We start from the raw sequence: 23,179 nt of genomic DNA, 5'->3' as shown, positions 1-23,179 counted from the left end.
CATCTGGTGAGGTGTGTTTAGAAAGAGGATTACGGCAGGGGGATCCGCTTTCCCCATTTCTCTTTCTTATTGCAGCGGAGGGGCTCCACTCTTTGATCACGAGAGCTGTTGAGAAGGAGCTGATTAAGCCGGTAAAGGTAGGAAATGATTACATTTCAATTCCGCACCTCCAATACGCCGATGACACGGTCTTCTTGATGGAGGATGATGAAAGAAATGCAGTGGCAGTTAAAAGGATTCTCAGAGTGTTCCAGCTACTGTCAGGGCTTGCTGTGAATTTCAAAAAATGTTGTCTCTTTGGAGTTGGGGTCGAGGAGGATAAGATCGAGAGGATGGCGGCTGTTTTGGGTTGTGATGTAGGCTCCTTACCTTTCAATTACCTCGGTATTAAAGTGGGTAGCAAGGGCAAAAAGGTTGCTGATTGGAAATACTTGGTTGAGAAGGTGAGAAAGAAAATCGATTCGTGGAAAAATGGGAAGTTCTCTCTCGCGGGCCGAGTGACCTTGGTGAAGGCTGTGCTTCAATCTATACCGATTTACCAGCTCTCTTTTACCTGTTTACCAAAATCAATTGTGAGTTCCCTAAATGCTTTACTTGGTAATTTTCTGTGGGGAGGGGGTTCTAGTAAAAGTGCGATTGCTTGGGTGAAATGGAAGGTGCTTTGTGCTTCAAAAGATGAAGGAGGCTTGGGGCTTAAAAATATTGAGTGGTTTAATCAGGCACTTGTCGTTAAATGGTTGTGGCGGCACCTTACTGGAAGGGACATGCTTTGGGCTAAAATTGTTAGGTCCATTTATGGTGAGGTTGAGTGGGGAGAGACAGGTCTGGAAAACGCGGGGAAAGGTAGATTTAGAGATGGGTGGTGGCCGAAGATCGTTTCTGCGGCGGGAGGGGCGAGTAATTTTTGGTTTGTTCAAAATTTGAAGCCAAAGGTGGGGGATGGGAAGACCTTTAAATTCTGGAGTCAGTGGTGGGTTGGACAAAAGCCGTTGAAGTTTACTTTTCCTAGACTTTTTCAGTTGAGTGCTAATAAAGAAGCTGCAATCTGTGAAGTTGGGGAATGGACTGATACTGGATGGTGTTGGGATTTAAGGTGGAGAAGAGAGCTATTTGAGAGAGAGAGGGAAGGAGTTTCGGAGTTGCTTAGCCTTGTTTCTGGTACTAATCTGTGTGCAGGTAACAAGGACGGATGGACATGGAGTGGCGACATCGGGAGAGGCTTTACAACCAAGTCTGCTTATGAAGCTATTAAAGATCAAGCAAACGAGACTACGGAGGCGGTGGAGGAAACTGATATGAGTACGAAGGTGTGGAAGATCCCTATTCCAAACAAAGTCAAGCTTACCGCATGGAGAATTTTGAAGAACAGAATTCCGACGTGTGACAATCTCTCGAGAAGAAATGTGATGTTGTGTGAAGTCGAGGTGGGATGTAACGCCTGTTTTCATTGGCAGGAATCCACGAACCACTTGTTGATCCACTGTCCAAAGACCTCAAAGGTATGGGAAGCAATCTTTCAATGGCTCGGAGTTAGCATGGCGCAGCCATATGACGTGTCCTCGCACTTTCAGTTCTTTACTAGTTTGAGTGGCCGGAAAAGAAATAAGAAGCTCTTGATGGCTCTTTGGTGTTGTACTACTTGGCTTATTTGGAAAATGCGTAATGAGAGTAGATTTGAGAACAAAATATGGGAGAGTGCAAACTTGTTTGGAGAAATCAAAGCTAGAGTGTGGAGTTGGGGTAGAATTTTTGGTTTTGTTAATGATGGAGTTGGGATTCATAGGTGGATGTCGAATGAGGAATCACCGATGATTTTGTAATCTTCTTGGTACTACTGGTGCCTTTTCGTTCTATAATATTTACTTTCCTTATCAAAAAAAAAAGTGTTAATAATTTTTATCTTTTTCTTATGTGTATAGTTGGAACAACAAGGTTAATGTTAGAGTATGAATACTCCAACACTATGTAGACTAATACCTTCAGAATTAGGTACCTTCGGAGTTCATTAAGTAAATTGTATCTTTATAGTTAGGTACAAGATGTATTACACTTGCACACGATGTATTTACCTACCTGATGCACACAGAATTCTCGTTAATCAATTGAAATTCTATTTCAGATATACATCAACATATTATTTACTCAGTAGAAACATACCATTGGACTCTTTATTATTGAAGGATAAACATCATATCAATAGTTCATTGTTATCTTCAAAAGGATATGTATTTGTGCTTAATTATCTGAAGTTGTTTCACTTCACGACTTGAAAATGATTCATTTGGGCTACCAAAAAAAAAAAAAAAAAAAACATTGGAGGCATGAAGGCAATATAAGAGGACTCAAATTCGTTCAAGAAGATGGGGAAATTCGTGTTAAATTTCTTTTGCCATGTAGTCGAGAATTCTTGTGTTCCCGCTAAATGTTCCCCCGAACTAGCTGCATGTGATGCATTTTTTTATATTAGTTCTTTTCTTTGTTCTAGCAGAAAAGTATTTGTGATGAATACATTATTGAGCGTACATTGTAAAAAAGTTATAAAATCTTCTTTGAGTGGATAATATTATTCATCCTTGAATTAAAAATAAAGAAGGAAAAATGGTGAACTTCTCATTTATGTCAAATGTTGGAAAAGAAATGAGATATTTAAAGGCATAAATTTTTGTTATCCCTCATTTTCTAATGATAAATTTACGCAACATAAAGGAAATTGAGTGAATAATATTATTCATCTTTGAAGTGAAAATAAGAAAGAAAAAATGATGAACTTCTCCTTTATATCAAATGTTATAAAAAACAAAATATTTAAAAACATAAATTTTTGTTATCCCTCGTTTTCTAATAATAAATTTACGCAACATAAAGGTAAAACAGTATTAAGTAAAAGTCAAATCTTTTGTTAACATCAAACATAATTTAACATGACATAAGCAAGAGTGCACTTTTTGCCGCATAGTCAACTTGGTGTCTCAAAAGTCTTATTATTGCTGTATGAAAATGAGTCGTTCGTTGTTGTTAATTTGACCATTTGTTAATTAAATTATTCTGACTTCGTTCATTGAAGCAATAATTTTACAAAAGGACGAGAATGATTGTGCAAATTTGTTTAATTATCGCATGTTCAATGACAAAACAAAGTTTCTACATTATTAAAGTGAATATATTACTATATTTTAATGTAGATTAGAGTCGCGATTCTTCATTATGATAGAAAAGAAATGCGAATAACTTTCGATGTACGGCACGATGAAAGAATATAGTAGTAATTTACTCCCTTCACCTATGAAAAATTGTAGTATAGTTTAAAAACATAGTTTCAATCAAATTGGAAGATGTATAAATTAAATAAAATTGGAAGATGTGATAAATAGTTGATTTTTTTTTAAATATTAAATGTGAATGTATTTAAAATGTAAAGTGAAGTGTACTAAAATGAAAACACCATAATAATTGCCCTATTTATTTTAGGCATATGAAAATGATAATAATATCACAATTTTTATGTATAAAATGAAGTATTATAAGACAATATTATAATTTATGCATAAAAAGAGTAGCATTTGTGATTTTTTATTTACAATAAAACTTCTATAAATTAATAACTTTGGGACCTAGAAATTTTATTAATTTAGACAGATATTTATATATGGATAAATTAAGAACTTATTAATTTATAGAGTATTTCTTAGTTTTATAAATTATAATTTTAGATCAATTTATAATGTGTAAAACAAATGAGAGATAATGCTTTAATGTATTTAAATTAAATAAATTCATGTATATTGCAATTCATTGATATTACTAAAGATTCTACATCGAGCTGACAATAATTGAATAATACTGAAAGCAATCGCAAAAAAGGAAGTATTTAAAGCGGCAACAACTTTTCACAACTTTTTATTGCAACATGAGAACTCGATACCAAAACTTTTAGATGCAATTAGAAAAAGTTAGAGGTGAAATCCACCTAGATTTCAATTTCGAGAAAACTTAGACAACTATAAGTTCATATATTAACAAATTATCATAGTATTCATAATTGTAATATTTTAAGAATTATTTATTTATAATATTAGCAGAACCTATAAAGTTGATGATCTTTTGAACTGACCTAAATTTGGACCAGAGAAATTTATTAGTTTATAAAATGTATTAACTTATTGAGTATTATTTAAAGTGGTTTTAATGTATAATGATGTATTTCTTAAGATTGTTATTTGTGTGCAGGTGAAATTTCAGAGATTCTTATTATCCCATAATTTATTATGTCCTATCATATTTCATTATTAATTTTACTATTCTATACTTATTTGTTTAAAAAATGAAACATAGTATTATTATATGATGAATCTTAATCAATATTTATCATTAAAAATTATACGCCTTAACTTTAGATTAAATAGTTATAAAATTAATTATTAATTTAAAAATTAAATAGTCCCTCCGTCCACAAAAAAATAGTCTCTTTTTGTCATTTTGGGATGTCCACAAAAATTAGTCTATATCCACTTTTGGAAACTTTCTATCACATGTTGGACTCATTTCTCCACTCACAATACAATTAATTATTATATTATTAACACTACATTTTAAGTGGGACTCTTTCTCCACTTACAATAAACTAACAATAAATCTATGCAGTCACATTGTGGCCACCCACACACTAGTATAATAAGGAAAATCTTAATTTATTTAATTTATTTTTTAAAATAAAAATAGGATTTAGTTATTTTACTATAATCTCTACATTGTACTTATTTTTTATTTTTTATTTATTTTTTAATAAAAATAAAAAAACTACCAAAACACTACAAAAAATAATTACAATGTAGATTATATGATAAAATAACTATTATTTTTATTTTAAAAAATAAGTTAAATAAATTAAATTATTTTTTATTTGGGTAAATTGTGGGTGGCCACAATGTGGCTGTTTAGCATTACTCATAAACTAAACCATTTTCATTAAAACTCGTGCTTGTGTCCCTTTCTAGGACTATTTTTGGTGGACGGAGGGAATATAAAAAAGGGCAAAGGTGCAGATTCCCCCCTGTAGTACACCCCCCTAGAGCTTTTAGCCCCCCAAACTCGGTCAAAGCGCGTTGACCTCCCCAGAGTCCCGGAAGAAGGGTGCAATTAAGTCCATTAGTTAAACGGCCAGTAAACGCCGTTTTCTTTAAAAAAAAAAAAAATCTAGTGGGCCCCACTCCCTCTCTCTCTAGCTTCAACTTGGCCTTCGTCTTTTCTCCAAAGCTTCCGCCGCGGCGTCGATACTCCTCTGGATACAGAATCGGCGACGCTCGCCACCTCCGCCGCCGCCTCCGACGACGGCGTGCAGATATTCAGATAATCCTGAAATTCACCACCGCATCAGTGAAAATTAGTTCAGATACGAGAATTCAAACTTAGAGAGAGAGAGAGAGAAAGTTTCATTTCATACAATAATCAGACGATCGCCCCTGTCGCGTTTTCTCAAAATCGCCGCATCTCCGCTGTGAACCACAACCTCTGCGCCGCTCAGCGAGCTCTCCGGCGGTGGCAACCACGGCATGATGTGATTCTCGACCATCTCCTCACGCATTTCCAGCTTGGAGCCGGCGGCGGACCACAACAGATTCAACCAATCAAACACCTTATCTGCAACCTCAAACTCCTTGTTGCAGTTCAACCAATCAAGCACCAAATTGTAGCAGATACCATTAGCCCTAATTTTATCAATCGTAATCTGTTTCAGCAATCCCAACGCATCCATGTCTTTCCCCCATTTCACCAAAACCCTAATTACATTGAAGAAATCATCAATTTTTGGTTTAAAACCCAAATTTTTCAGATCATCCAAGAACCTCAAAATTTCACCACCACCGCCGCCGCCGTAATTTAGCTGCCGGCACATCATTGTGAGAATCAAAGAACAAACCTTTTTATCCAAATCGAAGCCTTTCTCCACCTTCAGATGAACCAGTAGAGACCACCGGCGAGAATGATGGCGGCGGTGGAGAAGAGTGCATCGCGAATCCATTGGAGAGAGAGAGGGAGTGGGGTCCACTAGAAATAAAAAAAAAAAGAAAAATTTAGAGAAAACGGCGTTTACCGGCCGTTTAACGAGTGGACTTAATTGCACCCTTCTTCTGGGACTCTGGGGAGGTCAACGCGCTTTGACCAAGTTTGGGGGGCTAAAAGCTCTAGGGGGTGTACTACAGGGGGAATCTACACCTTTACCCTATAAAAAATAAGTATAATTCGTGTTAAATTAGTGAGCCCTAGTTAATTATATTAAAATTATAATAAAATAATTTAAAAAATAATTAAAAACTACTATAAAAATTAAAAATGAGACATAGAATCCGACACCAAAATGTGCTGAAATTCTACTAACTTCAATTCTTTTTTTGTCCTAAGTTTGTAAGTGAACATAAAATATATATCTATTGGAAGTAGTTATTGTACAGACCACACTTATTGTATACAATGGTCCACTGTAATCCTCTATTCTTTATTAAAAACTAGTATGCCCGCTCGTGCGATGCACGACCAACATCGAAATTGAATGATATTTAAATATATATTATATATATATATATACACACACACTACATATTAAACATAATTTAAATATAAGTTAATGCAAATATGAATTTGAAAATATTTGAATTTGTTATTTTTAAAATACCAATTAATTAATTTTAACTGATAATGTGTATAAATATATAAATCATCAAATATCAAAAGCAATTATAAATGATAATGAGTATCATTATGTATCATATAATATTCTAAGATGTACAAAACTATTTATTTGCATATAGTTTAATAAATAAAATAAAATCAATAGATAAAAATAAAATAAGTTTGAGACTTTTAATTTCTATAACATTTTTATCAAGGAGTATAAATTAAAGCACTTATCATAACTTTTAATTTAATATGTATTAAATATTTATCATTATTAAATTACAAATTTTAGAAGAAAAAAAATAAGAAAACGAAAATAACAAAAATGAAATAGGAGTATAAAAAGGCTAAAAAGTTATTTTAGAGTGGAAACGGTAAACAGGGAGTATTTGCTAGTGGAAAAGAGAGTTTTTTTAGAGGCAAAAAGATAAAACATGAAATAATTGTGATAAGATAGAGGTAGCCGAAAAAATAGGCCTAATTAGTTTGAAATAAAAACTGATTTTTAAAATTTGCCGGTAAATTGTTACCGTTAAACTGCTTCTTTATATATAATATAGATTATGATTTTAGAAAAATTAAATTTTCGTCATCTACAAAATTCAAACCATGAATCATGAATTTATTGAGAAAGCATAAATTTATATGATCTAAAGATAAAAATTAATTTTTTTATTCAATAAATATTTGGACTCATTTAAACGACCTCTATATTTATTTGAAGTTTTCTATTGAAGTTCGAACATAAAATCAAGTGTTTGTAAATAGAAAATGAACAAATATTGAATAAGACTGCTTACCTATTAGTGCTGGACTGCTGGTATTCGGCCCAGCAATTTATGCTTTCTCGTGGCATTGACAAAACAATATTCCTGCTGTTGACTTGTCGACAACATTTAAATTAATTTCTCAAATTGACAGAAATTTCTAAAGTTGATTTGATAAATGAAAGATGAGTATATCATCTGGCATATACGGAAAATTAAATCAATTTTATGAGTTACCCAACTAAATTTATTAAATTATGAATTTATTAAAGCAAAAAAAAATTAAAATTTTTCTTAAAAGCCACAAACACAACTTAAGGATTGAACCTCGTCGAAATCTTTTTAGAGAAAAGCCAGTAGGGAGTTATTCAATTAATAAACTAGCCTATATCTAATTTACACGTTTCATGTTATTATTGGTAGTTTTTGGTAAGTTCTTTACAAAATAAAATTAATTTGTCTACCGTCTAGTATGGCCGGACTATTTTACCTAGATGTAAAATTTGTCAAAAATTATCATAAGATTAGATTATACAGTACGTTACTAGCCGAAAAATTCCGCACGTAATTGTTGTGATGATGTCATGATAGAAACAATTGTCAAAAGAAAACAAAAGACTGCGTTCACATTGAAGATATATGAATAAAACAATTTGTTTTAGTTTTAGTAATAATTTGATTTATATTCCCCTAAAAGAAATTGATTTATATTTAAAGCTAAAAAATTTAGATTTAAATTTATCATCATATAAATTTTAATTTTTTTTTATTAATTTAATAGTAAAAAATAAAATTCAAATTATTTTTGTCCCACGATGCAATAAAGACTGCCGGCCCTATGATTTTGTGTGTGACAGATATATATGTATTCATATGACATTATATCATTTGTCATCTTACATACAGAAATATATATATATATATATATATATATATATATATATATAATGCATATAAACTCACAACGAATAATAATTAAGTGTAGGGCGTTGTCAAAAAAAAATAAGTGTAGGGCAGAAGGTTCCAAGTTGACTGTCTTGTTGAACATTATTGCCGCATCTGTTACCTTATGAGATGTCATGTGTGACATACCACAATATACCCCTTCATTTATTGCATTTTTAGGGTTAATTATGTTTTTAATTTATGATGACTTTTAAAAAATATCCATAATTTTATTTTCTTATTCAAAATCCTTTAACTTTCAGTATTCTTTTTAAAAAACATATTCTCAATTTTTGTTTTTATTCAAAAATTCCAACTTTCAGTATTTTTCAATAAATGTCTCGCTATATAAAATTTAGCGATAGAATAATGAGTCGCCTCATCGAATTCTTAAGTGAATTTTTTTTCACTTCACCAAATAAAATAATATCGTTCCACCTAAAAATCTAGCAAGGTGAATCATCATTAAATTGACAAATTTTTGTATAGCAAAGTATTTTTTAAAAAACACTAAAAGTTGGAGGATTTTGAAAAGAAAATACAAATTGGGGATATTTAAAAAAAAAATAAACTTCGAAAATTTTGAATAGAAAACAAATGTTGAAGATATCTTTTTTAAAAAAAGCTCAAAGTTGATAACACAAAATATATATATATATATATATATATATATATATATATATATATAGGGGGCGGTTATTCAATAAACCACCCTTATTTTAAGAATTACGAACCATAAAAAATGCATGAATTTTATGTATAACACGCATGAATAAACTGTATAAAGGCATGAATTGCGAAAAATAATTTTTTGCTACCTTTGGGATTCGAACTCAGGACCATGAATTTATCCAACAAGGTGATGAATTAACCGTAGATCTTGATGATCTAAGGACTGAAAATTGTTCCTAATTTATATTTTAAGAAGCGTTCTTATTTTAGTCTTCCCCTATATATATATATATATATATATATATATATATATATGGGGAATTCGTGGTCGTTACCTTCAATGCTTATAAGAGGTAAACCATACCTGACTACTACAACAATCTTAGCATAATTCAAAATTGAGATTTTTAGCATCCATAACACCGACTTCAGCAAGTCCCCAAAGGGGCATTTATTGCACTTTTATATTGATGGAATAGGTCAAGTACCGTAAGTATTGATGAAAATCAAAAGTTCGTTACCTTTGTTTGATGTTGAACTTGGGCGAGTAAATACTGATGATCTATGGAAATGAGAATATACATCAACTATAAGCTTTTAAGATGTTTTTGTTTTTAATTGAATATAAGACTTGTCACCTAGTAAATATCAACTAGTTTCATGTGACTTAGATCAGTATACGTATACGATGAGTGAGTTGACTTTGTCCAAGTTGTTTATCTTATCAAGTGAGTGAAAGACTACATAGCTAGCCTAGTGACAGCTTGTAGCTTATCAGTTAGACATATAATTGAACTGAGTGTAGAATGTGGTGGTTAAATTACTCACGTTTATACTTAAAAAATATTTGGTTAAATCTTTATTAGCTCAGACAAATTAGCCAGTTTAGATGCCAATTAACTGATTGAGTTAGCTTACAAAACGTGTGTTGATGACTTTGCTATGTGTTTGTGTGATTAGTAATGTCAGTTCAATAACACGACATTCAAATTAAAGTGCCAAATTAAAAACACACAACAAATTAATGTGATTTTGAGATACTTCTCCTATGTTCACGTACCTGATAAATATGTGAATCCACTTAACCTTGGGATTCCTTGTATAATAGTTGCAAGTCAATTGATCAGTTTGGTAACTTTAAACTGATCGACAGGTTAATTGGACGTGACCGAGTTTCTTATCATTGCTTTCAAATAGTTAACACTTTGCAGTTTACTTGCGTCTACTTTTAATACAAAACACCTAACTTTCTAGATAATGACAAGTGTATAAAAAGATTTTTAACTATAGAACAAACTGTTACAATTAAGAACAATTTTGAAATTCAATTTGCTCAATTCTAAGGTTGGGATATACTGGATGAACACTTAAAATCTAATGGGAAGTGTATGCCAAAATTAGTGGTTTCCGTGTAATGTTGCTTTTGGGGCTCTACAACAAGTCGCCTATAATTCAATCAAGATTCTTATCGGCTGACTTTGCTTCTTAGCCGATCCTGTATTGATTGATTCTTCTTAGCTTAAGGTTCGCCTTTGCTGATTGTTGTTTATTAGCTTGCGTGGGTTAACTTCACTTTGTTTTCATATACTTTAGCTAGGGCTGGTTGTAAGCTGAACACTTCTTTCAAATTTATGCGCGAGCTTAAGACCAAAAAACAAAAATTATTTTAGGGAATTCTCACATTTAGATATAGAATTTTTTCAATATTTAAACTAGTCACAACAAAAAGGATTTAGGTGATGTTTGGTTGAGCTTATAAGTCTTACAAAATGTTTGACAAAATAAACTACTACTAAATAGTTTATAAATCATAAAATAAACTCCAACAACTTATAATTCAAAAAGTAAATTTCTCAACGCCAACTTATTTTTTCATAAACAAATTATTACAAAAATAATCCTACTACCCTTTCAGTTTCAAGTTTCTCTTTATAATTAGATTTCCTCTTTTTAACTCAATTTTTTAGCTTACAAGTTCAATTATCAAATATTTTGACAATTATAAATTATTGATCCATTATATTTTATAAGTTTTTGAAATATTTTGACAATTTATAAACTCTTAATCGATCCAATGTATTTTATAAATTTTTATAACATTGTATCAAGTTTAAACAAACACGATAATTAGCTATATATTTACCATTATTTGTGTGATAATATTACAACTTGCTTGTGGTCTGTCGTTTTCTTTTTTTCACATATTGCGTCGGCATTTGAACTTTTCCCACGAGTATTTGTATATTATTAATTTATTATAGGGTTAATTGCATCCCGAAATTCATTTTCTCCACGATCTTTAAAAATTTCATTTTTTATCAAATACTTTGATATTTGTTCAATTTCCCCATAATTTTTTCTATAGTCAAATTGGAATCGATGTGGCTCACCGGCACACGCCATTCCGATAAATTAAACGATGCATTTCAGTTTAAACATTAAAACCCTCGTTTCAGCAATCAGCGCCACCAATGGGCAAAGTACCGACGCCAACAATTGGCACATTGTTTCGGTACTGAAAACACGAAGCAATCGGTGCCACTAGTTTGGAAGACCTCGATACGAAGGCTTCCACACTAGTCTGGAGAGGAACCCTTCGACAAAGGTGGTGGAAATGAAAGCAATCTTTGATTTCCTTTTGCCCGATAAAAATGAGAAATTAAAAGAAATTAGACCTTTTATTATGATTTAATATTATATGTGTAATTTAAAATTCATATGTATTCAACGTCAGTGTTACGTGTAAAATTAAATCCACGTCACTGCTATGATCGGAAAAAAAATCATGAAAAAATTGAACAAATATTAAAGTATTTGATAAAAAATAAAAATTTTAAAGACCATGGGAAAAATAAATTTTGGACAAAATTCGTGATATTATATGCAATTAACCCTTTATTATACTATATCAGAGTCAATTTTATACTGATGATTAAGGCATATAAAAGTCGCTTTCGTACGAAACATATATAATCAAATAGGTAGCAATCTTTTTTCTTTCTTTTTTTTTTGTTTTTTTTTTTTACACAAAATCTTGGGTACACCTGGGTGTACCGTACAACCGGATTGACCCATACCCAGAATAATATTATTTATATGGGTTGGGTTAGGATATGAGTTCAAATCAGGGAGTGAGTCAAAATTTAAATAAAAGTGTAAGCCCGTTGTACGATACACCCGAGTGTACCTAAGACCACCTCTTTTTTTAATAGTAATCATAAATCACAATCATCTAGATTTTTAGTATGAAATGATTCTCTGAATGTATATCCATAAAATAATTATTTTTACGAGACGTATATTTTACCTGTATAAATAAAGAAAAGAGGCAAATTAATATTAATGTAACTATTTTACTTAAATAAAAATTAATTATAGCCATAAGAATAATAATATATTAATTATAAACACTTTTACTAAAATATCCTTTTAAAATTTTGAATACTTAAACTTTAGATTATAAAAATTGAAAAAAAAAAATTCAAATACAGTAAAAGAAAACTCTCACCCACCCCCACCACCCAATTCCCCGTCTCCTCTCCCCACCCAAACCCCCGCTACCCATACCTTGTGCCGTCGCCGCCTACATCGCCACCGTCAGTGGGACCCACTTGCATCGCCGCCACTGACGGCACCATTCGTCTTCATCATCAATTTGGCCTTTTCAAATTCATTGCTCTTGTATCTTAATATTTTCAGTGTTTACTTTGTAAGAAATATTTGTGCTTCAGCGGAAATACTGTACTAAAATCTATTAGCATCCATTATCAACTGATTGAATTATGTTAGTTTAGAAGACTAAGCATTTGGTTTGAGTGATAAGTCATGATTGATAAGATAATTCACCTTAATCAAGTGTTTGGTTTAGCATCATTTTTGTTTTTTGTTTTTTAGTTGTTATGTTTTTTTTTCTTTCAATTTTTTACAGTTATATATTTTCTAATTTTATTTTTTATTATAATTTCATTAAGGGTAAAACGGTATATTCATATAAAAATCATTATAATTAATATATTTTTATTTTTGCGGCTAACATCAATCTTTTGTTAAACAAATTGATTATTTACATGTATTAACACTAAAGAAAAACATATGGAGAATAACTATAGTTTTAATTTCAATGGACACTTTTTTATGTTAACTAAGGGTGCGTTTATTTTGATGGATAAATTTATCCATGGAAAATGATGAATAATAAAAATTTATACTTTTAAATGTCTCTTTTGTTTTTCAACATTTAACACAAAAGAGATATACGTTCACCATTTTTTTTTTCCTTATTTTCACTTCAAGGATGGATAATATTATCACACCAAAAATGAAGAGATATAATATTATCCATCCTTGAAATGAAAATAAGGAAGAAAAAATCTCTTTTATGTCAAATATTAAAAACAAAATGAGACATTTAATTAAAGACATAAATATTTGTTATCCATCAAAGTAAATGCAACCTAATACATTAATTTCAAGAAAGATATTATCATCAATCCAACTGTTTTTCAGCAATGATTAAGTTAAGCACACATATGACATGTACAATAATTCAATTCGAATAAATTATTCAACTTACTGAGAAAAGGAAATCCATTTTAATTAGAACCATCAAAGTTTAAACAGGTAAAAAGGTTAATCGTGTGCTTTTGCCATTGTACTTTGCAAGTGCATATGTGTTTTGTCGTGGAGTTGGGATACCAATCTCTTAAAAAATATCTTCTTCCAAAAAATAAAAATTTAAAAAAATCCTAAAAAATAAAAGTCTTGAGAATATTCATTTTTTAGCAAGAGAACATTTTATATTTACAAATTACAGTCTAGCCGTAATTTTATCTTCTAGAAAAATTTGTGTGAGATCGTCGTACGACGAAATAGTTTCATACAAAATTCTCACTCTCATTTTATCTTTATAGTTAAAGATGTGGTTTTGGATACAACCGAATGTACCGTATAATTAGATTGCATCCTTACTTAGATCATCACCCGCATCTTGATTCGAGTCCATATTCTTTATAAATAATATTATTCTAGGTGCGGGTCAATCCGATTGTACAGTACACTCGATTGTACCCAAGTTTTTATGTTAGCTAAAATACGGATGAATTTCGTTTCTCATCTCCAAAAATTTGGTTTATGATTCTTAACATTTTGAAGAGGAGGCAAACGTAAGAAAAACACTTGGAATAATTATATTTTATATTTATATATCTTTTTTGCTTTAGGAAAAATTAATTGTTTTGATGCTACTCTTTGGAAAAAACGAGCCATTATTATAGTGTGATGATGAGAGAAAGATGTGAAGGTACGATTTTGAACAGGTGAAATGGGATACCTGCTTTTCTGACGAAAATTGACAATATTCATTATTTATTCTACTTAAGTCAATTTGTACAACCAAATTGAGAATTTCAAACCAGATAATCTACATTTTCCACCTCCATCATACCTTAATACTACTTGCCCAGATATTTGTCAAACTAATCCGAGAATTGTACTACACCTTAGAATTTTCATGTTTTATTTTCTTTCTAAAATCTTCAATCTCACGTTGATTTTATTTAAATTTCAACAAATAAATATATATGTAAAATTACTTTTTAATTAAATTTAAATAGACACAAGTATATATATATATATATATATATATATATATATATATATAAATCATGCACCACATAAAATGATTTTCCATCATAACTCTACGAAATTACACCTAATTTCCAACATCGAAATTACTTGAAATAATTTTCCTTCGACACCTTTTAATATTGATTATCAAAATTTCAAACTCTTCCTTTTCAAAATCAGCGACTGGTCGCGGCATCACAAATAAAATAAAAAAAATAAAGACTTTTTTTCGAAGTGTCGCAGTTTCAACTTTCGAAGAAGCACGAATAAATGTTACTACTGTTTTATTTTGGTTGAATTGATGTAAAGTGTGTGGGAAAAGATAAGAAACCATACCTAATCCTCTTTTATTAAACCTAATAGAAATCAAGTGATAGTTACGTGATTCAATTTCATTAATATATAATGTGTTTATATGTTAATTGTAGGCATCATCACCGGCCGACTCGTTACGCTTTCGTTTATATATAGTTATTTTACTTTATGTAATGTACTAATTTCAGAAATACGATATTTGTACACAAACTCACTTCTCTACAATTATATAAATTTCGAATGAAAAAATAATAGTGTTACCATCATTATTTAAATGCCTTGTCAATAATGAAATATGAAATTGACGTATAATGAAAATTAGAGAATCTTATTTCTTTTCACAGAACCGAAGCATGGCCGCGCAGGGTCACAAAAGCTAACAAATTCAATTATTAGTTGTTGTGAGGCATTAGTAGTCAATAATAATTTAAACATTTCGTGTAAAACTCTCAATTAATATGAATTCTACTAAACAACAAATGGAAGAATTATTACAGTTTTATGCATAACTACAAATTAAATAAAATGGTTTTCTTCATTAGATTCTATATGTAATGCACGTCTTTAATTTCAAAACAAAATAATAGTAGTCAAAGATTTCAGCTGTGCTACAAAACACCTTTTGACTGATGCGTCCATATTTTATGGGTTGCCTTCTCGAATCCATATCTTAATAGAATTTGTGCACTTTAAAATTTAATTATATTAATTATTAAAATTTTAAGTATTGATTGTTAAATTATAATTATAGATAAAGTAACTCCAGTAATAGATTATTGAATTTTACTTATAATTAGTTTATTACATTCTATTTTTTTAGAATAATAAGAGGTATCTATTAATATCTAATCAAATAAGCAATTTGCACGCAGACGAAACCTCTACACCACACAAAGGTGGAAAAAAAATCGTAGGCGGAACCTCTACACCACACAAAGGTGGAAAAATAACCGCACATAAGTAGAACTACTACCCACTGCACACAAAAGTGAGAAAAAACTACCCACACAAAAGTGGGAAAGATGAGAAAAAACTACACACACAAATCTGAAAAAATTACACCGCACGCAGGTTACCTACACAAAAGTAAAATTGAACCCAAGACCTCTCACAAAAGGAGAACCTTTGGATGCCTCAAGCTTTTGCCACTTAAGCTAGGTCTCTCGGCATTAAATTCTAATTATTGATTAGTAAACTCTAACTAAAGAATAATTAAAGACTAATTAATAAATCCGACTAATGAATTAAAAAATTTTAATGGTGGATTATTAAGCTTATTATTATATCCTAATTATAAATTACTAAATATAACCAAGAAATAATTACACAATAATTAATTAATAATCCGTTCCCAAATTTAATTTTTCCCCTCATTAATATTTTTATGGGTTAAGGTGCAGATAGTCCCCTATAGCGTATTGCTCTCATACTCACTGTGTGTGCAAATAGACCCCCAAAGTCCGAAAAATCGATCAATTAACCGCAGTTAGTCAAACGTTAGTAACCCCAATTTCTTTTTTCTTTTAATTTCTATCCCCAATTCCAATTAAGCCCTCGCCTACATCTCCATCAGCGCCGCCGTTAGCCTCTTCCTCAATCCAGCGCCGCCATCACTGAGGTGCAAGAAGCACGCTGCCGACCTCAGCTGAGGTCGGCGCCTCCTTGTATAATCGAGATTAAGAAAGGGGTCGGTTGTCCAGGGATCTTCCCAATGTTTAGAGAGGATTGTTGTCCCAACAACTTGTATAATCGGCAAATACGAAAATATGTGGAATATTAAGGAGTCGGGAAGCTCACTGAGTCGATCACAAGTTCTGTTGCGCTTTGAATTTCCCATCTCGTAGTTTACATAGAATGCAGAAGGTTTTCAGCAGCAATACGATAAAAAAAAAGACAAATACGCTTGAAAATAATTAGCTCATTTTAATCTTCACATGGATTTTCAATATCTGTTTTATTTTTTCTGTAACTTTTTCCTCGTCTTTGAGAGATTTAAGGAATAATATTAATGGAGAACTGAAAAAAACCTAATGGAGAAGGCAGTTGAAACTAACCTTTGATTCCTTGTTTCTTCAATTCGTAAAGACGCAGCGCCCACGCAAATAATTCCATCGGCTTGGGGATTCAATAAATAGTTGTCCCAGAAATCCCTCTTCAAATTTCTGTCTCCTTTAAACGAACACTTGGTGTGCGTCTTTGTGTGTGTAAAGTTGTGGTTTGTTTGACGTCGAGGATGGTTACGGCTGCATCGGCGAGGGCGGCGATGGTGAGGATTTAGGGCAAAAGTAGGAGGCACCGTTGGTGTGGTAGGAGGCGCCGCTGGTGTGGATCTGTTAGGGTATAATTATGCGGTTAGGTTATGTATAATTACGGCTGCTGAGGTCGGCGGCGTGCTTCTTGCACCTCGGTGGTGGCGGCGCCGAATTGAGGAAGAGGCTACCGGTGGCGCGGATGGAGATGTCGGCGAGGGCTTAATTGGAATTGGGGATAGAAATTGAAAGAAGAAAGAAATTGGGGGTTAAAAAAATTGACTAACGTTTGACTAACAGCTGTTAGTCAAAGGAACTTAATTGATCGATTTTTTGGACTTTGAGGACCTATTTGCACACACAATGAGTATGGGGAGGAATACGCAATCTGCACCTTAACCCTATTTTTATTCAAGTTTTCAGCACATATTGTGTGATATATATATTTCATCCAGGACTACAAAGTTATAGTGTCGAACACGGAACAACGAAGATATTCAAGAATAACGTAAGATCAAGTTTTTCAATTAATCTTGTTTTATTTTTTTGAATTATAATTAATTTTTATTCAAACATTATGATGGATAGGGTTGGACTAGAAATTCATTTAAAATATAAATTATGAGTTGTCGTCAACACATATGAATTATCTCTTGAATATGATGAAGCTTGTTGTGAAAAATGATGAATTCAAATAAAATAAAATTTTTGTCCTCATGAGATTAAAACTCAGGACCACGTGACTTAATTCAAATAAAATAAAATGATGGATAGGGTTGGACTAGAAACTCATTTAAAATATAAATTATGAGTTGTCGTCAACACATATGAATTATCTCTTGAATATGATGAAGCTTGTTGTGAAAAATGATGAATTCAAATAAAATACTTAAAATTTTTGTCCTCATGAGATTAAAACTCAGGACCACGTGACTTAATTCAGGAAGTGATAAAATCTACTTTAAATCTTCACAATATAATGATAGAAAATGGTTCATATATTGGTAATATTTTAAAATGAGTTTTTAATTTTATTCAGTCTATATATAGTATATAAACAATAAAGAAAAATATGGACCTCCCTCAAGTAATTTATTGGTAGTAGGGGTGAGCAGTCGGTCCGGACCGGACCGAACCGACGAAACCGATGATCGAATTTTCAATATTTTTGGACCGAACCGAAACCGGACCGAAACCGCCATCAGTTCTCGGCCCGGTTCGCTCCAAAACCGACCATTTTTAAAATATTAAAAATTAATAAAAATATTAATAATACTAATAAAAATATTAATAAAAAAATTAGAAATTAATAAAAATATTAGAAATTAATAAAAATATTAATAAAAATATTAGAAATTAATAAAAATATTAATAAAAATATTAAATATATATTTAAAATATATATATATTCGGTTCGGTCCGGTTTTCGTCGGTTTTGGCCTCCCCGGGACCGGGACCGAACCGAAATATTTTTGGTCCAAGAAAATAGGATCGGACCGGACCAATACATGGACCAAAACCGACCCGGATCGAAAAAACCGATCGGTTCGGTCCGGTCCGGTCCGTCGGTTTTGGTCCGGTTTTGCTCACCCCTAATTGGTAGAGTGTGAGCGTTTATATCAAAAATCTCAAATTTGATCAATATATTATAGATACTATAATTAGCATTTGCATTCGTGCTGAAATATTATAGATATAGATTATAGTTTTACTTCTGTCTTTTAAAAATGTTAACCAAAATCTTATTCGAATTAATATGATCTGCTTAGAGCATGTTAAATAGCCGCTGCAAATTTCTGTTGTCACAAATTAATGGAGAAAGTGAGATATGTAGCGGAATATGTGGGTTAGGTGCCAAAAGCTGTTGTTTATCTGTTAGAGATTTAGGAATAAATTCCTACAACCATACCAAACCCGATGTCGATAAAAAGCGCTAGATAATTTACAGGACAATCAAAACAAAATAAAATTATATATACTCCATCCTTGATCCGTTCCGTCCCATTACTTTTGGAAACGAATATGAAAAAAAAAGTATAATTAATATGTAAGTGAATTGATAAAAGATATTTAAGGATTATTTGAAGTGAGTTGGCGTGTAAAGTGAGTTGGGCCCACCATTAATAATATTTTAAATAGTTAATTTGTTACTAAAAAGAGTGTAGGACATTATTAGTGGGACGTCTCAATATAGTATCTGAGACATTACTAATGAGATTGAGGGAGTATATTATAAGAGTGTATAATATATTTATTACACTCTAACATCTTGTTTGGTACAAAATACATGATCCTTTATAAATTAAAAATATAAAAATATTACATGGATTCGAGTGATCCTGTATACACATAATTAAGAAGGTGGTAGTGGTATATGTACTTAGTATACAAATCTTAATTATAATTATTATTAACTTTTTATAATCTCAATATATCATACCAAACAACAAATTATATTTTATAGATATTTTAATGCATTATAGTACTAAACATAATATAAATATGGTATATCATAAAAGACATTTAGTCAAATATATCACATTTATCTCATACAGCGTATCAAACGAGCTCTTATTCATATATAATGTTTACTATGTATGTATAAAATGGTACAAATACATTACAATAAAAATAAATTAGTATGGTAGCTGGCTTCTATATTTGTAGATGCTCTATCGATACGATATAACCCAGAAAAAAATATTTTGTTTTACTAATTATGATAAGTACATTGATTTTAGAGAAGGAATTAAAATGCGTATACATTAACATTACTATATATGGAGAGATTATGAGCTTTATGTATATCAAAATAAAATTAGAAAGAAAAAAAATTATAATTTTGGTTTGACTTGTTTGTTTTTAAAAGCAAGCGATTATACAGTTGGAATTGAAACATTTCAAGAAAATTCCCCAAAAGAATAATCTTTGTGTTTGTTCTAATCACAAACTCAAGATAAGAGAGAACTTGTGATTTTCTCTGCAAAGAATATATACTTCCAATTAAATTGAGTTTATTCTTTTGTCATTTTCATAATAATGACAACCTAAAGTTTGTTCAAATTATTGTTATCAAGTTGTTAAAATTCTTTCAAGTTCAGCGAACAAAATGAAGTATTTTCTGTACGTAGTTTCTTTCCTACATTTATTCGACCATCATTTGTCGATTTATAATTGCATTTATATGCACACACATATAATAGATATAACATATAATTAATTTCATTCAAAACTATATATCTTATAGGCATATGATATGAATAGTTATGTCAAAGGACTCCATATATATATTTTTTGTTTCTTTCCTCTAGGAAACTACAAATATAAACCAAATTAAAATCACAAAAATCGATTGAATCTAAAAGCATCCACAGCAGATCTCTCAAAATTTTATTCCTAAAAATATTCCTAAAGTCTTCCCTAAATTATTTTTAATGTCTATTTTACAATTGCACACAGCTCTCATATTTTTCATTATCTATTTTATAAATATAGGATTAGATTTAAGCCGATGTAAATTTAGGATTAGATTTGAGGGGATGTAAATTTTTTTGTGGGCCCAACTTAATATAGGTGATCTGTTGGATGATAATTTTATCTCACTTTTTTATTATTTTAGCTCAAATTTAAAGTTATGATTGCTTTTGAGAGATCTGTTGTGGATGCTCTAATAAAAGTTAATTATAGGGATATATTTTAAAAAATAGTAGTTATTTTCGTAATTTTATAAATATATTATGATTTTATTTTTACTGGTGTGTTATTTGATTAACATCTAAGTTTAGAACTGAATTGATGTTTTGATGAAGTGAACACATAATTAATTTATATATGTCATGCTTGAATTCTAGATATTTATTTTTTGAATTTGATATTGGAAGCTAATTCGCATTATAAACTTTGATTCGTCTTAATTTCTTGAAATTACTCTGTAAGAACTTGAAAATCAGTTTAATAGGTGTTTTTTGTAATTTAAATAAGGGGTTATTGCCAGAAAATACATGTAGTTTGTCAATTTTCTGGTTTATAACATGACTTTATAATTTGACTAGAAAATACATCAATTTTCAATTTAATCGCAATTATAACATGACTTTATAGTCTGACAAGAAAATACACCAAGTTTCAATTTATTCTCAATTATAACATGACCTTGTAATTAATTTAGTAGTATAATAATATCAAAGTTTAATATATTAAATATTTTTAATTTTCTTTTCATCTCACAATATACTATATATATATATATACATATATATTTGATAAATAACATGACCTTGTAATTAATTTAGGAGTATATAATATTATTTACTTTTTAACATAGTTTCTATTATATATGTACCTAAATTATTTATTGGTCCTAATATTTTATAATTTCATAATTTAAATAAATAAATACTTATTATATACTATGTAATACTCCCTCCGTCCACTAATTGTTGACCTACTTTCCTTTTTGGTCCGTCCACCAATTTATGTCCTACCCATTTATAGTAAGTCTTTATAATTTTTTAATTGGTGGGTCCCAATAAACAATACACTTTTTCTCAACTCAACTAATAAACAATACACTTTGTGGGTCTCTTTCTCCACTCAACTAATAAGCAATATATTTTGTGGGTCCCTTTCTCCACTCACTACACTTTTTCTTAAAATCCGTGTTTTGCCTCCTAGGCCAACAATTAGTGGACGGATGGAGTATATTAATAGAATATTAAAATCAAATTTATACATATATATATATATATATTATGAAATAATTAATCATCTAACTTAATTTTTATAAAAATTAATCAATTAATTAATAATATTTTCTACATAACAATTTAGTAATATAAATACAATAAATATTAATACATCTATGATGAAAAATAATCTAAATAAGGTCATGTTATAATTGAGAATAAATTGAAACTTGGTGAATTTTCTTGTCAGACTATAAAGTCATGTTATAATTGCGATTAAATTGAAAATTGATGTATTTTCTGGTCAAATTATAAAGTCATGTTATAAACCAGAAAAATGACAAACTACATGTATTTTTCGGCAATAACCCCTTTAAATAATATTAAAATTGTGTTAATAATTTTTATTCCACTATTTATTTTCAGTTTAATTTTTTTTATTTAATAATTAATTTTATTTATAAAAAAAATTGGACCCCTGAATCTAAAGTTTTGCTCGGCACTAGCTGCAAATTATATCCACACAAACTTGGTGATTTCCATATCTAATTTATTTCTCGTTTGAACTTTATCAGAATATCTAATTCATCATTTTGTTTTTGTTTTGTACGTGATTTCTTAAAAAATAATATAGGAACAAGCCTAATTTCCAAATATATTTTTTATCCATTCTACTGCTTCGAAAATAAATCAGCGAAATTTCTAGGATATATAACAACCTAAGATTGGATGCGATAGTTTAAATATACATCAAGAAAAATAGTGGACCAAACATTTTATTGATTATTATTATTGCAATAAAGTTAGTAATTAGGATGTAAGATAATACTTAAAACTAAAAAGTAAAGATAATAGTAATACTTTGTGAATTGTCTATGAAGAAGTGTAAGCAATAAGGTTGGGACAAAGAGATTATTTGAGAACAAATTATGCTGTCAACTTTTATCATAAGACATCATTAAATTTGTCTTACTAGTCTTATGATATGCAGGGGTAATGGCAAGATTTCTTCACTCACTGTTACCTACCAATTCCAGATTATCACCTTTTAGAATCTCTTATGTTATTAGTGGTTTGGTCAAATATCAAGGGCTCACCACCAATGGTTTCTCTCCATCAACTTAAAAGAATTTATACTCTTTTCCAAGAATGAGGGCGGTAAAAAAAATATTTATTACATTATTTATTTATACACTCTTATCACTCGTAACAAACGAGTTTATATTGTCTAATGTGGTTCCTCATTACG

Source organism: Salvia miltiorrhiza, chromosome 2 (genome assembly GCF_028751815.1).
Source record: "Salvia miltiorrhiza cultivar Shanhuang (shh) chromosome 2, IMPLAD_Smil_shh, whole genome shotgun sequence".
NCBI classification, from domain to species: Eukaryota; Viridiplantae; Streptophyta; class Magnoliopsida; order Lamiales; family Lamiaceae; genus Salvia; species Salvia miltiorrhiza.
This window is presented reverse-complemented; position numbering follows the sequence as displayed.